We start from the raw sequence: 20,506 nt of genomic DNA, 5'->3' as shown, positions 1-20,506 counted from the left end.
TATACTTTCTGTTCTATTCTATTCTATTCTATTCTATTCTGTTCTATTCTACTCTACTCTACTCTACTCTACTCTACTCTACTCTACTCTACTCTACTCTACTCTACTCTACTCTACTCTACTCTACTCTACTCTACCCTTAACCCTAAGTGGATTTTTACCACAATGGGATTTTCCCATGTAATGTTTTTTGCTAGATTGCTTAATGGGAGAAATAGACATGGATCTCTTCACTTACCGCTGGCCCAACAGCTCCCGCTGCTCCTACACTTCCCTAGGTGGACAAAACACAAAAATTAGTACTCTCCATCTTAAAAATGCTGATACAATAAGAATCTCTTGGCTCTTGGAAGAAAAGTAGGACAGATTAAGAGAGAAAAAATACACACCCTCCCCATCTTTCCACTGGGCTGCAATCATTCCAGCCATTGCCTATCGGCTGCAGGATGAAGGCCTCTTCTGCATGTTTTCAACCAAGATGGCCATGAGCGTTCTTTTGCCAATTGGTCCCACCATACTTGCTGATATCATCCATCCATCTTGTTTTAGGTCTCTTTCATGGACGGTTTTTATCAAGTGGGATCCATTGTACGACTGCCTGCCTTAGTCCACCTGCCACCAGTGCTTCTTGCTATGGGACCAGCCTGTTTCCCTTTCAGTTCTTCTATTCTCTCGATGATATTGTATACTTTCGTTTGTTCTCCAATCCATGCACAGGTCTTTCTAGCTTGCCTTGTAATGCATGTATCTTTCCATGGCTCTTTGTGCCACTCATAGATTTTGTATCAACGGTGAGGTTAGTGCCTATGTTTCACCAGCAGATGCATCGTCTTTTGGCTTATATTGTTTTTATCTTTTAGGATTGTAAGCCACCCAGACTTACCCTGTGGTATGATGGGCAGCACTAAATGTAGGAAAGAGAAAGGAAGGAAGGAAGGAAGGAAGGAAGGAAGGAAAGAAAGAAGAAAGAAAAAGGAAGGAAGAAAGAAAGGAAGGAAAGAAAAAAGAAAGAAAGAAGAAAGAAAAAGGAAGGAAGGAAAAAAGAAAGGAAAAAGAAAGAAAGGAAAAAAGAAGAAAGGAAGGAAGAAAAGAAAGAAAGCAAGGAAAGAAAGAAAAAGGAAGGAAGGAAAAAAGGAAGGAAAAAAGAAAGAAAGAAAGAAGACAGAAAGAAAAAGGAAGGAAGGAAGGAAGGAAAGAGAAAAGAAGAAAGGGAGGAAGAAAAGAAAAAAGAAAGGAAGCAAGGAAAGAAAGAAAGAAAAAGGAAGGAAGGAAGAAAGGAAGGAAAGAAAGAAAAAAGAAAGAAAAAGGAAGGAAGGAAAGAAAAAAGAAAGAAAGGAAAAAGAAAGAAAGAAAAGAAAGAAGAAAGGAAGGAAGAAAATAAAGAAAGAAAGAAAGGAAAAAAAGAAGAAAGAAAAAGGAAAGGAGGAAGGAAGGAAAGAAAGAAAGAAGAAAGAAAAAGGAAAGGAGGAAGGAAGGAAAGAAAGAAGAAAGAAAAAGGAAGAAAAAGGAAGGAAGGAAGGAAGGAAGGAAGGAAGGAAGGAAGGAAGGAAGGAAGGAAGGAGGATTAATGGAAGAAAATGCTATGAAATAGGATCAAAAGAAGCTTGTGTTTGTGCATATGAGGAATGCCTAAATTATAACTGACTGATTTCTCCCGTTCAGACTGAATTGATAAAACCACTGTCTGCACCACTGAAGCCACCTTCTTTTCCACTTCAAGTGATTTTTCACATTTCACATTTAGTGTAATTTTCCTTGCTTCCTCCCCCTTCTGCCGTATCGCCAGGTATTTTTCTTCCTTTCCTTTCCACCTGACCAAATTCTCAGAGTCTGCATTTCAACTTGGGAGAGCATGTCGACATGCTTGCCTTTAATTGGGCACTTGAATAGCTGTCAAAGTCCATTCAATTTTGCTAAAATTAAAGCCTTTAAGAGTGCGCTGGGGGCAGAGAAGAGTGCAAGACTGTCTTGAATCTTGGGGGCTGAACGAAAACAACTAAAAAAAAGTCAAATTCCTTATGGGTCTAATCATACTTGGACTAATCATACTAGTATTCAATCTAATTCAGTTCAGTTTAATTCAATGCCATTCAATTTGGATAGCAGACGTTTGACATTAATTTAGCCTGTAGTTTAAGATGAGCAATGTTTTTACTAGTCTTGCAATAGGTATTGCCATTTTATTTGCACAGCAGTAGGCTGGCATTTATTTAGCACTAGCCGATAACCTGGCGTTGCCCTGGTATTGACTTAATTTCTAATGCTGGATTTTCCCCCTTACCAGAGGGAGCCCCTTTGTGGAGTACTGTGAAGGCATTACCAGGGCAACTCCACTGTGCAGCACAGTAGAAGCTTTTTTACGGCAGTACAGTAGAAGTCATTTTAAGGCACAACAGGCTGTATCTTAACAGAACACACAGTCCGCGGGGTTTTAGGGGTGTCTTACCCACACAGTATTTGTTTCCAGAGAGTAAGTCATCTGTATACTAAGTTTGGTTGAAATTGCTTGAGGTGTTCCAGAGTTATGCTGGAACACACACACACACACACACACACACACACAGCCATTTATAGATAGATAGATAGATAGATAGATAGATAGATAGATAGATAGATAGATAGATAGATAGATATAGAGATAGAGATAGATAGATAGATAGATAGATAGATAGATAGATAGATAGATAGATAGATAGATAGATAGATAGATGTTCAGACTAATGACATACATATATACCGGTTTTTCAGTACATAATACATAGATAGATTGTGCTCAAGACTATCAATATTTTTTATTGTCTATTAAAGCTGACCTTTTATGTAGAAGTGCATGTACAGCAGGCAAAAAATTGTAATTAGCTCCCACCTGCCTTCAAAAATCAGGCTGCAATTTTTAAAAAGTTTTTAAAAATTCAGAAATGCCAGGTTCATTTTTTTAAAGATTGCTTTATGCTTTGCCAGTCTATTTCCCCCATGACTTTGTCTGGCTAGAAAATAATTGTGTGTGTTGCTTTCCTTTGTAATAGCTTCTGGAGGAGAACATTTCACTTTCTAACTGGAAAGTTGTTAAACACGGCTGTCAGTTCTCATAAGAAGTCATCCACCCAATCCTAACCCTTTCTCAGCTCAGTCCCCTAATTTGCAGAAATTTAATTAAAGTTCAATCTTTCCCAATGAAAATCCTATTAGGAGATATTGGGGGAACTGTCAATTAAATTAAAAAAAAAAACAAGTTCCTTCACACAAGTATTTTTAAAAGTTGGCATCTTTAAGATGTGTGAACTTTAATTCTCCAAATTGCCCCAGAATTTTTCAGTCAGCATATGTGAACTTCAACTCCCAGAATTCCCCAGATAGCCTGTGTGAACTTTAACTCCCAGAATCCCCCAGCCAGTCTGTGTATTCTTCAACACCCAGAATTCTCCAGTCAGCATGTGTGAATTTCAACTCCCAGAATTCTCCAGTCAGCATGTGTGAACTTCAACTCCCAGAATTCCACAGCCAGCCTGTGTACCTCAACTCCAGAACTTTGACTCCCAGAATTCCCCACCCAGCCTGTATATTCTTCAACACCCAGAATTCCACACCAGCATGTGTGAACATCAACTCCCAGAATTCTCCAGTCAGCATGTGTGAACTTTAACTCCCAGAATTCCCCAGATAATCTGTGTATACTTCATCTCCCAGAATTCTCCAGTCAGCATGTGTGTACTTCAACTCCTAGAATTCCCTAGACTGCATGGGTGAACTTCGACTCCCAGAATTCTCCAGTCAGCATGTGTGAATTACAATTTCCTAGCCAGCATGCAGACATAGGGAATGCTGGGAGTTGAAGTGAACACATGTCAAGTTTGAAAAAATCTTGTTTCGTATCTTAATAATAACAGCAACGTGTTTCAAAAAGTCCATGCTGGACACAACTTGGGATAACTCATCCTTAGTTGAAGAGCTGCACAAATAATGAAGCTTCAGTACCAATAAAACGATTACTTACTCGGTCTCCTGGAGACCCCATTGGTCCAGGCGGGCCATCCAAGCCTGTTAAACCCTGAGAATGAACGAGAAGAAGATATTAGAAAGAATACTAGGAATGTATTAGAGCAGGGGTGTCCAAACTTGGGAACTTTAAGACTTGTGGACTTCAACTCCCAGAATTCCCCAGCCAGCATTCTGGGAGTTGAAGTCCACAAGTCTTAAAAGTTCCCAAGTTTGGACACCCCTGTATTAGAGAGAATGGGAATCGGGAGAAAATTGAAAACAAAAGAACGATCATTCTCCTTAAGCCAAAAGTGTGACCATGTTTTATGTTTGGATGGAAGACCAACAAGAAACTCTTAACGGTCGAAGTCAGATTGAAAACTTGGCAAAGTGTTTGTTTGGCACTGATCAGGGGCCAAAGAATTTTTTTGATCCGGAGACAATAAACACTCCACTGGGTAAAGAAATTTATCTCCCCGTGGGTGACGGGAAGAGAAGACAATGAAAACACAGGAAGCTTGAATACTTACATCTACTCCAGGAAGGCCTGGCAAACCAGCATCTCCTTTCTTCCCATTCTTTCCTCGTGATCCTTTGAGTCCCTGAAACCAGGTAAATAGACAAGCGCTGTTAATATTAGTACCAGGTCATAAGGCGTAAGCCCACCCTTGGAATACTGTGTCCAGTTTTGGTCACCCTGATATAAAAAAGGTGTTGAGACTCTAGAAAGAGGGTGACAGGGCTCCAAATAATGCACCAGTGGTTGGTTTCAAAAATTTTTGGAACCTCTTCTGTAGGTGTGGCCTGCTTTCCGGGTCCACTGGTGGAACCTCTTCTAACCGGTTCGGTAGATTTGACGAACCGGTTCTACCGAATAGGTGCGAACTGGTAGGAACCCACCTCTTTAATGCACCCATAGAAAACAAACTCTGAGGTGCACTTGAGCACCTCAAAGAATAGTTTATTTTGAACATCATATTGGCCCAAACTGGTGAAAGCCGACTCTGATATTTCCCGCGGCTTTCACCTAAGTAAAAGTAAAAGTTTCCCCTCAAGTCACTGGTTGCGCTGTCCAATCCAGGTGCCGGCTGGTTGCTGGGTTACTGACTCCTCCTCTGGCTAGACACCTGTGAGAATGTCCTTGGCTCCCACAGCAAAAAAATTATTGCTTTGGCTACAAAACCCCATCTAACTATTCCCCCCCCTCCCACTGCTGTGTAGCAAGCCTGAAACCTCCAATATGGCTTCAGCCAGATTCACTTCAGAATTGACAAGAGTGCAGAGAAGAGCAACAAAGATAGTAGGAATCTAAAGCTAAACGATAAGTTGGTTGATTGATTGAGGGAGCTCGGCATGTCTCTTCTAAGGAAGAGGAAGACAAAGTTGGCATGATAGCAGACTTTAACATTTGAGGGGCTGCCACACAGTAGAGAGGGGTCAACCTATTCTCCATAGCACCTGATGGTAGAACAAGAAGCAACAGCTGGAAACTAATCAAGGAGAGAAAACCAACCTAGAACTAAGGAGGAATTTCCTGACAATAAGAACAATTGATCAGTGGATCGGTTTGCCTTCAGAAGTTGTGGGTGCTCCATCACTGGAGGCTTCAGGGAGGCCTGCTAGGCCCAAAATGAGGCACCGGGGGGAGGGGGGTTGCATGCGCATGCACAGGTGGGCAGGTGCATGGGAGGTACACGTGTGCATTGCATTATGGGTTTGGGCATACACATCCGCCCTGTCGCACACACGCTCACGCTTTTGGCACATGAAAACAAAAAAGTTAGCCATCACTGGAGTTAGAAATATAATTCTAACGGTTGGGTTGGCAATATATAAATCATATAGCAATGCTGTACCTGTTTCTTTAAATCATACTGTAAAATGTGATTGGTTGCTGTTTTCCTCAATCGGCCATAAGAGGGAGCCAGAGTGACTGTTAGCTCTCTGTTCGTTAGATGCTGGGCTGATCTGATCTGAGTGTTTTGGAAGCTGGCTGTTAGAAAGCGCCGTGAGCTATTGTAAGTTTTGCAACTGTTAGCAAACTTTGTGTACCGGACTGATTATATGATACTGGACTATGTAATTTGGATTATCCCTTAACTAGCAATAGCAATAGCAGTTAGACTTATATACCGCTTCATAGGGCTTTCAGCCCTCTCTAGGTGGTTTACAGAGTCAGCATATTGCCCCCAACAACAATCCGGGTCCTCATTTTACCCACCTCGGAAGGATGGAAGGCTGAGTCAACCCTGAGCTGGTGAGATTTGAACAGCCGAACTGCAGAACTGCAGTCAGCTGAAGTAGCCTGCAGTGCTGCATTTAACCACTGCGCCACCTCCGCTCTTGAAAGACATTGATGACTGACTGTCTTATCCGTGTATGACTTGGACTGTTTGATGGACTCTGATACCTCTATTTCCACAAAAGTAAAAGCCATTTAAACTGCATTGTCTCTGTATGCTGGTTTGTGTGTTCTCCAACACAACTCTCACAACGCTTCGCTGAACGTACTCGGTCTTCCAACGGGGAACTTACTTAACAACTGGTATAGGGTTTCCTGCTGGAGCAGGGGGTTGGACTAGAAGACCTCCAAGGTCCCTTCCAACTGTTATTCTGTCAATATACACAGAACCTGTAACAACATGATGATGGAATACCCAGCTTTAATAAGTGAATTACCAACTGGTATGTGGGCTGCAGGGTCAAATGTCTGGTTACCTTCTCATTCATCCCCATACCTCTCCAGCTTAAAGCTTCTCTAGGTTTAACTCTCTTTCTTCCTTCAGAAGTACTAATGACGTAATGGAAAATGGTCTGGAGATGTTCCCTCATCTCAAAAGCTGCCCAGATATTTAGTAGGTTTCCTTGCAGTCTTTTTTGTTTCCATAGTTGTGTCTCCTTCCTACCAAAATTTATTTCTACCTATGTCTTGAAGATTGTTTAGATATCTTACTAACTGAATTTGTTTCAGAATATGTCATAAAGGTGTAATGTTATTGGAGGTTTATTGAAACTGCGAATGAATGCCAGTAGGTGGTTGGGTCTTTAGATAAAAACATGTTTAAATAACTGTAATTAAATGTGAATGGTGGTACAGGGATAGTAAAATACATAAATTTTCTTTTTTGATTTAAAATGTGCAACTCAATTTGAATGAAGTTTATGTAAGGATTGTGGAAGAAACGCACAAAATAAATGTATTTGTAACCAATCGACACGCTTTCTACAAGATGTAACGAAAGATGATTCTTTTTTGTGTGTGTGTTTTTGTTTAATTAAAATAATAAAACTTTTTCAAAAAAAAAGGTTGTTCCAACAAAATAATATTGTCCCAAGAGAATAATACTTACTGGTGGCCCTGGTAAGCCTGGGGGCCCAGGTTCTCCCTAAACAGATAAGGAAAAAGAGAGCAGCATTAACAACGAACAGTTGCAAGAACTAGGCAGGACTAGTCTAGTGAAGAGGGGAGACATGATAGCAGTCTTCAAATATTTGAGGGGCTGCCATGGAGAGGAGGGGGTCGAGCTATTTTCCAAAGCACCCGAGGGGCAGACAAGGAATAATGGATGGAAACTGACCAAGGAGAGAGATTCAATCTGGAAATAAAGAGACATTTTCTGACAGTGAGAACAATCAACCAACGGAACAGAAGTTGCCTTCAGACGTTGTCGGAGCTCCATCACTGGAAGCTTTCAAGAAGAGACTGGATTGCCATCTGTCAGAAATGGTGTAGGGTCTCCTGCTTGGGGGGTTGGACTAGATGACCTACAAGGTCCCTTCCAACCCTGTTAATCTGTATCTCTGTTATGTTGAGGTGGACCCATTTTAAAATAACAGAAAATAATTATTTTCTCCAAAGTGTGGTGTGTTGTTTTGCTGGAATAAATTATTCGTGAAAACATATTCCTGTGATTCCCCCCCCACTCCCCGTCCCACAGGGTTACCAAAACTTGATGGATGCCAGATTTCCTAACATTTCATTAATTCACGTTAATGTTGATCACAGGGTGAAACCAGCCTTTTCTAACGAAGCATTTATTAAAGCAGTCGTCTTAGTAATTCGTGATTAAGCTACTGTTTTGCCTTAATTGAACTGAATCGGGGCTTGGATTTGTCCCAGAGAAGCAATTGTGGCCTTTGTATTTTTTATTTTTCCTGAGGAAGAAGCTTCAATTGACTTTTCTTGGTGCCTCCTCAAGAAAGATAGACTGAGGTAATCTCATAAAGGCGAAAGGAAAGATTCTAGTCTACACAGAACTTCATAAAATCAACCATTCAGGAGTTGACCACAGTAACCTTCTATCCCTTTCTCCTTCTAGTGTGGACTTATTTATATTGATTGATTGATAGATTGATTGATTAGCCTATAGGCCCATGATGGCGTACCTATGTCACGTGTGCCAAAGGTGGCATGCGGAGCCTCCTCTGCGACCAAGTGAGCTGTCGCCCATCTCAGCTTCATTGCGCATGCACATGGGCCTCTCACCGACCAGCTGATTTTTTTGGGTCTCTGTGCGGGGAAGGGTGGGGGTTAGCACACAAGGGGGGGAGTTTTGCACACATGTGCGGGGGGTCATGTGTGCATGCACAGGGGGCAGGCCGGGTTATATGTGCATGCGCAGGGCCAGGTAGGGTCATGTGTGCATACATGGGGGGGTCATGTGTGCATGCACTGGGGGCAGGCCGGGTTATGTGAGCATGCGCAGGGGCAGGGGGGTTTCATGTGCGCATGCACGGGGGGAGTGATATGCATAGGCGGGGGCAGGAAGGTGGTGTGTTCCCTGTGCCCCGTTTTTTGTTTCAGGAGGCTTCAGGGAGTCCTGCTAGGCCCAAAACAGGGCACAGGGATATGTGGTGCGCCCCCCCCCCGGTCCTATTTTTGGTCTGAGGAGGCTTCAGGGAGGCCTGCTAGGCCCAAAATGAAGCACAGGTGGTCCTGCACATGAGGAGGGGTGTTGCGGGGGGTCATGCACATGCTCAGGGGGCGAGGGGAGTGCAGGGGAGTTGTGTGTGCATGCTCAAGGGGCGGAGCACATTGCAATGTGGGTTTGGGCATGCGCACACTAATGCATGTGCGCGCGCAATTTGGGCACACAAGGGTTAACAAAAGGTTAGCCATCATTCCTATAGGCCGTATCAATGTACAGATTCAAAAACATATTACCAATAAAATTTAAAGAAACAATTTAAAACGAAGGTGGGGTAAAATACAAGAGTTAGATAAAATGCAATAATCTAATGCATAAATAGGAAAAATAGAATAAAATGACATAAAATGATATTTCTCGATCACCCCTGCTGCAATCTGCCCCCCATTCAGGTTCCAGCCTGAACTATAACTCTGGCCGCCTTGATACTTACATCAATGCCATCCTTGCCAGGTGACCCAGGAGGCCCTCGCGGTCCCGGCAAGCCTCGTGCTCCTGGCCTCTGGAGGGAGGAAAATTGAAGCCTCACATCAGAAGAAAGTTACCGCTTGAAAGCAGCGCATGACAACGCAAAGTATTCAGACTCTTAGAATCCCAATAGGAAGTGAAATTCATTGCTACCCATTCTCCCTCCCTCTGGTGAACTGGGTTTTCTTCTTTGGAGCTCTCTACTGCTTCAAATAGCAATAGCAAACTTAGACTTATATACCGCTTCACAGGGCTTTATAGCCCTCTCTAAGGGTGGGCTTCAAAAATTTTAGCAAGGAGTGCTCTGTCCAGTGGCCATAGCGGATGTGGCCAGGGGTGGGTGGGTCATTTTTGCCCTCCCCGGGTTCCGGAGTTTTTTTCCGAGCCTTTGGGAGGGTGAAAACCGTGACCCGTCAAAAGCGCGTTCCACAAAAGTGCGGTCGACGAAATCGCGTATGTGACGTCATCACAACACGACGAAAAAGATCGAAAAATTGAAATAAAAATTAAATTACAGCAAGCCGATTCACATAAAGGTAAGGGTTAGGTTAAGGGTTAGGGTTAGGTTAAGGGTTAGGGTTAGGGTTAGGGTTAGAGCGTTAGCGTTACGTTTAGCGTTAGGTTAAGGGTTAGCGTTAGGTTTTTCGTTACGTTAAGGGTTAGGTTTAGGGTTAGGTTAAGGGTTAGGTTTAGGGTTAGGTTTAGGGTTAGGTTTGGGGGGTTAGGGGAAGGTTTTAGCTTTATTTTTACATTTTTCGATCTTTTTCGATCTTTTTCGTCGCGCTGTGATGACGTCACATACGCGCTTTCGTCGACCGCAATTTTGTCGTCCGCGGTTTTGTGGTAGAACCGGTGAAAACGGCCTCCCCAGGCTCCGGAGGCCCTCTGGAGGCTGGAAATGGGTCTTCCAATAGGCCCCGTTTTTGCCCTCCCAGAACCTCCGTGTGCGCCCTGCACTTATCTGCACCCAAAACAGGTTGCGTGGGGACTTCTGGGAGGGGTGGACGGGGCGGGGCCAGCCAGGAATGGGATTCTGCACAGAATCTTAGCTAAAGGTTCTCCCAAATCACTGCGAACCCCCAGCAGACCATAAACTCCAACAAGTTTTGAAGCTCATTTTCCCCAACGTCCAGCTAAGAAGTTGGGACCACCTTACTCAAGAGAGCAAAAGCAGAATCAAGCAGCAAAGGCTTACCACTCTGAAACTCCAATCATTTAAACTTTTTAAAAATTATCTGCTAGGGAAACAAGGCTCAGTTTTCCACACCCTATAAACGGAACAATATTTAACGGTTCAAATGACGAGAACAATTAACCATGGGCTTGCCTCCAGAAATTGTGGGTGCTCTACCACTGGAGGGGTTTAAGAGGAGATCGGGCCGCCATTGTCTGGAGTGAGTCAGGGCCTCCTGCTTGAGCAGGGATTGGACTAGAAGACCTCCAAAGGTCCCTTCTAATGCTGTTACTTTGGGGGCAGGCAGAGAAAGCACTATTTGGAGTGCTTTGAGGACCCAGATTGTTGGGGGCAATATGCTGTAAACCGCTTAGAGAGGGCTGTAAAGCACCGTGAAGCGGTATATATAAGCGCAATTGCTATTTAAAAATGGGTTTTGTTCTGACCCACCTCGTTCCACACCAAAGCACACTCCGAGTCACAGATAAGTTACGGCATTTAATTAACAGACAGACAGGTCCTTGGCAGCAAACCAGCACAGACAAGCTTGGGCAGCAATAACCACAGATAAGGTTTGGCAGCAATCCAGCCTGCCAAGCTCATAACAATGTTCTCCGACATTCGATCCTGTATTGACTTCTGCAAAGAGGGGCGTGTGCACAAGTAGTCTTTTTAGCCAAGTTAAGAGCCAAGGTGGCGCAGTGGTTAAATGCAGCACTGCAGGCTACTGCTAGATAAGCAGTTCAGCGGTTCAAATCTCACCGGCTCAGGGTTGACTCAGCCTTCCATCCTTCCGAGGTGGGTAAAATGAGGACCCAGATTGTTGGGGGCAATATGCTGACTCTCTGTAAACCGCTTAGAGAGGCCTGAAAGGCCTATGAAGTGGTATATAAGTCTACTGCTATTGCTATTGCTATTGCTATTTATAGTCTGGAGAGGAGCCTAATGACCACCAGCTGAGTGCAATTACCTCCTGTAACTGCGCAACTGTTCCTGATGCCTATTAGCTCTTCGATGCCGTGCATCCAGGAACAACTCACTATTGACGTCCGGATCACTCTCCCTTGTCTCCTCCCCACTGGTCCGAGGCTCAGGTGCCTCCTGGTGGCCAACCAGCCTCTCTGCGCCCTGCTTGGAGTTGGAACCCTGTCCAGGGTCCTCCACATCCTCTAGAGCCGACTCAGAGGACCCCTTGCTGTCGGAGTCTGGTGGCAGCTCCAACGGCTCCTGCTGGGCCACAACAGGTTTGCACTTAATTAGATCACTAAAGTTGTATAGATGTGCATTCACTCATCTTGTTAATCTTGGTTTGTTTCAACTTGCATTAGATTTTGGGGTGGGGTTTTATGTATGGCCATTTGATTCATTTATGACCTGGTTCTGTTGTGACACCTCCCAAAATAGGTTAATTCAGGAACCAGGTTAAGCAAGCTATGATAGCCTTCAAATTAGAATAATAGAATAATCACAGAATATCAGAGTTGGAAGGGACCTTGGAGGTCTTCTAATCCAACCCCCTGCTCAAGCAGGAAACCTGGTATATACCATTTCAGACAAAATTGTTATCCAATCTCTTCTTAAAACACTCCAGTGTTGGGGCACCCACAACATTGGGAGGCAAGAGTAGTGGACAACTTTATAACAGGGTTGTGGGTACAGGCATATCTTTAATTCCCAATGAATGTCACAGTTTAGTTCAGTTTAATTTATTGTCATTGCACATCGTACAATGAAATTAAATGTCACCTTCAGTGTACATTATAACTATAAAGTAAAAGCACAGACACATCCTTCACATGCTATATAATTGAAATGCAAAACCCAATATTGCATTAATATTGCACTGTGCCATAGAATTCAATATAGTTACTGCCCTGGGATGGAAGCTGTTTTTCAGCCTATTTGTCCTTGTTTTTATTGCCCTGTACCGTCTGCCAGATGGTAATAGTTAAAAAAAAGGACGCCCAGGATGAGATGGATCTTTGAAAATGTTTTAAACTTTCTTAAGGCAGCGGGAGCTATAAAGCTCTTTCAAAGAGTGGAGAGAGCAACATCAGTTCAGTTTGATGGCACCGCTTTCTAAATTCCAGCAGTGTTTTATTTTCAGCTCTAGGTATGCAGGGGGAAAAAAAGATGCTATAAAGGTTTCTTTATGTAGGGGAAAAAAAACCTTGGTCCCAGAAAGAAACTTTCAACCAATTTGGACCGACAAAGGTTTCATTGTATAGCAAGATGTGCTCACATCTAAGGAGAGGCAATACCAGGTTTCTGAATTTGACTGCCAAAAACACCCCTGTGCAATTTGATTTGCTAATTAAGAAAGGGATATTTTTTTCCCATTATTCAGTCACATTAACCTGTTTTAGGGTTCTTTTTAAAAATAGACTTTTTAACAGGATAAATCCCTTCTTATATTTGCCTCAAATGCACTGCAAGTAGAGGGCTAAACTTAATTGTGAATGCCACTGAAAATACAGAACTGAGGAGATTTTGTACTTTGTGAAACTTAATCCTTCCACCTGAAGCATTTCCCCCCCCCCCCAAACTTTTTGCTTTAAAAATAATAATCCTATTTTTTTACTAAAGAAGGAAAAAGGAAATTGCAAATATTTTAACTACAGTTTGGCTACTCGGTGACAGGGCCTGTGACTTAAAACCTTCTATTATCTGCTCCTGATGTGGTTTGGAAGTCCAGCTCAGTAAAACTAGTCCATTTTTACTCTTAAAAGTTCTCAATTATGAAATTGGCTTAGAAAAATAGCCCCATTTATCTGTTCCTCTATGAAAAGTTCAGGGCATACACGGGGATGATAAAGATTAATTGCACAAGTGAAACTTTTCTTTAGTTTTTCTAAACAAAATCCCAACATTATTTTTTATTATTATTATTATTATTATTATTATTATTATTATTATTATTATTATTATTATTAATAATAATAATTTTATTCATTAAGCATGAAACTCAGTCAAGGGAACATTTAAAGATGTGTCACAAATTTATTATTATTGTTGTTGTTATTGTTATTATTTAAATTATTAAATTATTTAAAAAATTAAAACAAATATCACCCATTTCTGCATGGAATTTGGTTTTAAGTAGCTGGAGACCAACATTTAGGATAATATTTATTGTCTTAATTTTGTGGAGGTTGTCACCAGAAAATGGATCTTGAGTAAATCATTAGAAGTTCCCAGTGCCAATTAGTTGTGTAACTAATTTTATGAGGGGTCCTTGGTGCCTTCTTGTTTCCTGCAGAAGTTTCATGATCAAACTAAATAACATCATCAAATAAGGCACTGATGTTGTTACCTAGTTTGGTAATAAAACATCTGCAGGAAAACAATGAAGATCAGAGGGCACCAAGGACCCTACATTTTAACCCTGAGCTACAAATATTCTTATCAGAACTAATCTTATTTCTGTAAGCTGCCTGGAGTCCCCATGAGTGAGTTGGATGACCATATAATTTTTATTAATAAATAAAAATAAAATAGATGTTAGAGGTGTATGCAACTTTAGACACATACACACATGAAAAGAAGGAGGAGTAGGGGTGATATGATAGCAATGTTCCAATAGCTAAGGGGCTGCCCCAAAGAAGTGGGGGTCAACCTATTCTCTAAAGAATCTGAAGGCAGAAAAAGGAGCAATGGAAGGAAACTAATCAAGGAGAGAACCAATCTAGAACTAAGGAGAAACTTTCTGACAGTTACAACAATTAATCAGTGGGACAGCTTGACTCTGGAAGCTTTTGTGCTCTCCAACACTGGAGGCTTTTAAGAAGCGATTGGACAACCATTTGTCTGAAATGGTATGGGGTTTCCTGCTTGAGCAGGGGGTTGGACTAGAAGACCTCCAAGGTCCCTTCCAATTCTGTTATTCTGCTCTCTCACTCTCTCTCTCTCTCTCTCGCTCTCTCTCTCTCTCCCTCCCTCCCTCCCTCCCTCCCTCCCTCCCTCCCTCCCTATCTATCTATATCTATATCTATATCTATATCTATATCTATCTATCTATCTATCTATCTATCTATCTATCTATCTATCTATCTATCTATCTATCTATCTATAGCAAGACAGCATCATCATTAATTATTTTAAAGGAGGCTATTGGATCCATAAGTATAGCAATCTATCTAGCCCCCAATTTTATAGGATTGAAGGACTGGCCTTTCAAAAGCCAAAGGGACTCTTACCTGAGCAGAGGTAATGGCTAAAAGTTGAGATAAAAGTATTCCAAGGAAAAATAAACCAGCCATAGTTGTCGCTGTTTAATTCCTTCCAGTCCCAAGGAAACAAGAGAAGTCTTCTTCTTCCTTCAAAGCTTAATTAACTCCTTCCCTGCTGATCCAATCCACCTTTTGCTTCAGAACAAACCCACCTTCCTTCTAGATTTTTCAGAACGACAAGGAGAGGCAGATGGGTGAACCAGGAGCAACATTCAGTGAGAGGAAAGGGGGAAAAAAACCACCCAGGTTCTCCAGAAAGGTGGGGGAGAAAGAAGGAGGGGCAGAAGGGCTGGTCCAACTGTAAAGTTGGACATGAGGCATTGCATTCACAGCTCAAGATTTCTTAGAGCCTGCTGTGTGCTTTCAGCTAGAGAGAGGCAGGAAGAGAGGCCCCATTGTACACCCAAAAAAGGCTTGGTTTAGCTGGTGTATCTCGTCTATTTGCTCAAGAGAGCCTATTTCCCCTTTGCAAAATGTCCTGATTTTTCTTTAGGCTTTTCTGCACAAATATTAAGCTACAGTCTGGAGAATCCCCTGAACACAACAGCCCATCAGAGCAGTCAATGGTGGCCCCAAAATATCCATGGATATTCTCTAGGTCAGGGGTCGGCAAACTGTGGCTCTGGAGCCGCATGCGGCTCATTCATCCCACTGTTGCGGCTCCCTGTCGCTGGATGGCACCACCATTTTGAGAGGACCTTTCGGTTGCAGGGTGTGAGGGTGGGGGTGGGAGAGCACGGCGCGCCAGGAGGCAACTCTATGGCAAGGAGCGGATTTTCCAGTCAGCTCCACAATTGATAGGGCTTTCAGTTAGGACCGGTAGAGGAAAAAGGATGCCACGCTAGGAGGAGACTCTTATGATGGAGGAACCAGCCTTCCTATCAGCTCCAGAATTGAAGGGGGGCTTCTAGTTGGGACTTTTGTAGCTCCTGGTGTTTTATTTTGTATGGGAAGTGAGTCCAAATGGCTCTTTGAATGCTTAAAGTTGCCGACTCCTGCTCTAGCCCATCACGTGTAGTCTGGAGGTTTGCAGGGATGAGGAATAAATTGTCCAAATGGGTAGACAGGGATAGTGGATACGTCTCTTGTGGGGGTGGGGTCGGGTGATGATGGTAATTTTTTGACAAATGGGATATGACGCTCAACAGATTCTGATAGGCCCAATGACCTTGTGGCTTTCCCCAGCCCATTTCATGTAAGTATTAGGGTGTGTTGGATGAACGGTGGCCTAGAGGAGTGAGCTCTCGCCTCACAATCAGGAGGCTGTGAGTTCGATCCTAGGTAGAGGCAGATATTTCTCTTTCTGAGCACACTGAGAACATATCTGCTGAAAAAAACTCCGCATTGGCAACAGGAAGGGCATTAGGCCATTCAAAACACTCTGCTAGCTCCATTCAGTTGCTCAGACTCCACCCCACTAGGGATTATAGGGTTGTTAAATGATGATGATAATACAATAGCAGAGTTGGAAGGGACCTTGGAGGTCTTCTACTCCAACCCCCTGCCTAGGCAGGAAACCCTATACCACTTCAGACAAATGGCTATCCAACATCTTCTTAAAGACTTCCAGTGTTGGGGCATTCACAACTTCTGGAGGCAATTTCTGTTCCACTGATTGATTGTTCTAACTCTCAGGAAATTTCTCCTCAGTTCTAAGTTGCTTCTCTCCTTGATTAGTTTCCACCCATTGCTTCTTGTTCTACCCTCAGGTGCCTTGGAAAATAGTTTGACTCCCTCTTCTTTGTGGCAACCCCTGAGATATTGGAAGACTGCTATCATGTCTCCCCTAGTCCTTCTTTCTATTAAACTAGAGCTAGACATACCCAGTTCCTGCAACTGTTCTTCATATGTTTTAGTCTCCAGTCCCCTAATCCTCATTGTTGCTCTTCTCTGCACTCTTTCTAGAGTCTCCACATCTTTTCTACATCGTGGCGACCAAAACTGAATGCAGGATTCCAAGTGTGGCCTTACCAAGGTATTATAAAGTGGTATTAATAGTGGTATTAAGACTTCACGTGATCTTGATTCCATCCCTCTGTTTATGCAGCCTAGAACTGTGTTGGCTTTTTTGGCAGCTGCTGCACACGGCTGGCTGCTATTTAAATGGTTGTCCACTAGGACTCCAAGATCCCTCTCACTGTTACTACTATTGAGCAAGGTACCACCTATACTGTACCTGTGTATTTCATTTTTGTTGCCTAAATGTAGAACCTTATTCTTTTCACCCTTGAATTTCATTTTATTAGATGATGATGAAGATTAGGGTGTGGTGGAAGCTCAAAGCGGCTCGAAGGCTTAGTGATTAAAGACGCTGAGCTTGTCAACTCAAAAGCTGACAGTCCAGGTTTGAGACCCGACCGCTGCACAACAGGGTGAGCTCCCATTCCATTGCTCCTGTTCTTGTAAACCTAACAGTTCAGAAGAATGCAAATGCGAGTAGATAGTAGAGCAATATGCTTTGGTGGGAAGATAACAGCGTTCCATGCTCTTCGGCGTATTGTCACGGTGGACGCATGACCATGGAAATGTCTTTGGACAACGCTGGCTCCCTTGGCTAAGAAACAGAGATGAACACCACCCACTAGAGTCGGTTACGACTGGACAAGGGAAACTTTTACTTTCACGTCTGGTGGAATCTCAAGACAGACTGGAAGGCGGCGTCAAGAGAGAGACAAGCTTAGAATCCTTGCATTGCAGAAAGCCTCCCCTCCCCTTGAATCCTTACCTTGCCATTGCTAAAGGAATGTAGTCAGTCTGATGAGATTCTTGTAAAATAGTTGAGCAATAAAACTATTGTTGAGACTTTCCAGGAGTGGTTCTGATTGCTTTCTCATGACATTGCTTTCTTCCATCTTTGCTGAATGACTGCTAAAGGCAGGAAAGTTGGAGCTGCATAAACCTCTTTGGGTTTATTGAATCAAACACAAAAACAGAGAGGAGATACCTCCTGGGTCCTATAAGGTGTTGTTGTTTAATGATGGGACCCTGCCAGATATTATCGGATGGATGGAAACAACTGGAGAAAGACAATCTTGTAAATACTCAGGTCTTGCACCATGTATGATGATCACTGGAACCTTAGTTTGCACTCAGAGGTCAAGTGGTAACCTGATCTTGCCAAATAGCAGGGTTGATGGCTGTATTGAGGTGTGCTTGTAACTAACATATTCTGGACCACAGAGTCTTCAAGGGCAGCTCCATCTAAAACGCATTACGGTAATCCAGCTGTGAAGTGATTATGACTGTGAGAAGGGACTCCACATCCAAAAATGGAAGCAAAGTTGCCACGTGCTCTTCCAACAGGAGCTGTGGATCCAGAAGGACCACTAAATTACTCTCTGTTGTGGCTGTTAGTAGCCAGCAAAGCTGAGGGCAGATTTGGACAGTGAGGAGGTTGGGGAGGAACATGGGCCAGTCCTAGAGTCTGGGGAAGGCTCTGATGAGGGCTCTGTGTCGGAGGTAGCGATGGTGCCAGAGCCGTATGCCAGTTATCAGCTGCCTTCAGAGTCAGACATTAGTGAGGCAGACGAACAGCTGGAGCCTGTTCCCAGTGTGCACATGCACAGAGTTGTCAGACGAAGGGAACAGCTAAAGAACAGGGGTCGACTTGGGAGTAAGGCCACAGATGGACAATGAATGGCCCTTCCCAAAGGAAATAAAAGCGAAGCAAAAGGGGAGTGGAGTTTGCAGGAGACCATTAGTTCACTTCATTGGATCGTGACTCTCCGAGACTCCTTGCCGAGTTTTGCAGATATCGGCCTGGCAGCTCTCCAAGCCAGATAAGGTCTGTGACTGTAAATCGTCCATGGAAAGACTTTGCTGGATGTGAATGAGCAGAATTCAGAGTAAATTAATAAAAGGGTTTTTTGTTGGGACCAGGAGTTTGTTTCATGCTCTTGGGAAGCCTCGATCAGAATACACTCTGTCTGATGAAATATCATCCTATCTAGAACTAAAGTGGGAAGGAAACAGAGGATCTAGAGTCTATAGCTGTCTTTTTCCGTGCTGTTGTAACTTCGAACAGTCGTTATATGAACTGTTGTAAGTCAAGGGGAGAGGAAGGAGAGAAGGATTAGGGATTTGAACTGCCGACCTTTCTGATCGACAAGCTCAGCGTCTTAGCCACTCAGCCACCGCCACGCTGTGTGATAACTAGTTACGTGAGGGTAAATATCACATAATTCATGATGAAGAACTCCACAAAGCGTGCCAGATAATGGCTGATAATTAATTGATCTTCCTTTAGTAAGGGTGATTTGTTTCAAGGAGCCCTTTACTCAATACATGCTGTGATTATTATCTGAACCATGGAAGGTTTAAAGATGTAAAATGAGCCCATTAATCCTTTCTGCTCAGATCAACGACAGACCCCCTCCTGTTGCCCCATAATTATTCCCCTATTATTGCCATAATCTTTTTGAGCAGGATGAAACTGAGAAAAGGACCATTGATGGACTAGTGTTCCTTCGTCAGCCTAATCAATGCTTAAGAACAACCCTTGAAAAGGGTCCCATCATGAAGGCTAATTGAAGAGACAGTTTCTCAGTTCAGTGATTTGAAATGCTTCTTTCCAGATTTCTCTGCACCTGGGATAAGTTTATGAGATAAAACGCCAGTAGATTTAGTTTCCATCTCTTGATTAAATTTCCTTCATTCCTTTATTACCTATCAGGTGTGAAAAACCCAGGCCCATTTGTAAAGGTTCAATTAAGCTGATTTATTGCTAAAAGCCTATGCATAAGAATCTTCTCAATTATTGGTACCTGCTTGGAGTATCTAGGTAAAGGTAAAGATTCCCCTCGCACATATGTGCTAGTTGTTCCGGACTCTAGGGGGCGGTGCTCATCTCCATTTCAAAGCCGAAGAGCCAGCGCTTTCCAAAGACATTTCCATGGTCATGTGGCCGGCATGACTAAACGCTAAAGGCGCACGGAACGCTGTTACCTTCCCGCCAAAGGTAGTTCCTATTTTTCTACTTGTATCTTTTACATGCTTTTGAACTGCTAGGTTGGCAGAAGCTGGGACAAGTAACGGGAGCTCACTTCGTTATGCAGTGTTAGGGATTCGAACCACCAACCTGCCAACCTTTCTAATTGACAAGCTCAGTGTCTTAGCCACTGAGCCACCATGCCCCTCTTTGGAGTATCTAATGACACTCATAAAGGGATTGGACTTAGTTCTCTTGTGGTTCCGTAGGGATTCTAGGCCAAGTCCCCTTTTCACTCCGCCTCAGGTTCTAGCTGTGAGGTTTCCAAAAGATGCCCTAATTAATTCATGAGCCTTGAGCCAAGTTTCAAAAGAAATCGAGTCATTTATTAGGAACACCATTTCGGCAATAACCTATTGCAGGCAGATCTGACCTCATTTTAATTATGACTGAACTTTGCCCGTTTCTTCCCTCCCCTCAGTCTGTGTCATAAATCACATTCTCCAATGAGGTGCACATCTCACAAGCCTGCTGTAGTAATCTGAGATCCGACTCTAGCCGTAGGTATGCGTGGAATGCGCTCCCCCACCTTTCCTCACCATGGCAACTTTATGAGTTGACACTACCATTCCTTCTCACTACATCACACCACCCTCAATCTCTTATAGGAACTCCATAAGGATTAATAGGAGGCTATCAATACAAGAGAAGAATTTAGTTAATACAAGCTTCTTGCCTGTGTTTTCAGAAGTCGGTTTTCAGAGCCGAGGTGACGTAGTGGATAGAGTGCAGCACTGCAGGC

The 20,506-nt window shown here is 43.2% G+C and overlaps 2 long non-coding RNA genes across 2 annotated transcripts; both read right to left on the bottom strand.

The window, feature by feature from the left end:
• Positions 1-237: 237 nt before the first annotated feature.
• LOC148044755 (uncharacterized) lies at positions 238-4,580 on the bottom strand. Its single transcript, XR_015697371.1, has 3 exons — positions 4,509-4,580; positions 3,995-4,048; positions 238-274 (listed from the first exon to the last, which is right to left on the bottom strand). It is a non-coding gene; the product is annotated as an uncharacterized LOC148044755 (long non-coding RNA).
• A 2,713-nt stretch (positions 4,581-7,293) lies between these two features.
• Positions 7,294-15,218, bottom strand: LOC148044754 (uncharacterized). Its single transcript, XR_015697370.1, has 3 exons — positions 14,745-15,218; positions 9,340-9,408; positions 7,294-7,364 (listed from the first exon to the last, which is right to left on the bottom strand). It is a non-coding gene; the product is annotated as an uncharacterized LOC148044754 (long non-coding RNA).
• Positions 15,219-20,506: the final 5,288 nt, after the last annotated feature.

This window comes from Thamnophis sirtalis, unplaced genomic scaffold (assembly GCF_051295495.1).
Source record: "Thamnophis sirtalis isolate CommonGarterSnake01/CBP01778 unplaced genomic scaffold, rThaSir2_p1.2 scaffold_7, whole genome shotgun sequence".
Classification (NCBI taxonomy): Eukaryota; Metazoa; Chordata; class Lepidosauria; order Squamata; family Natricidae; genus Thamnophis; species Thamnophis sirtalis.
Note: the sequence above shows the minus strand (reverse complement) of the source record. Positions and strands in the feature narration are given on the sequence as shown.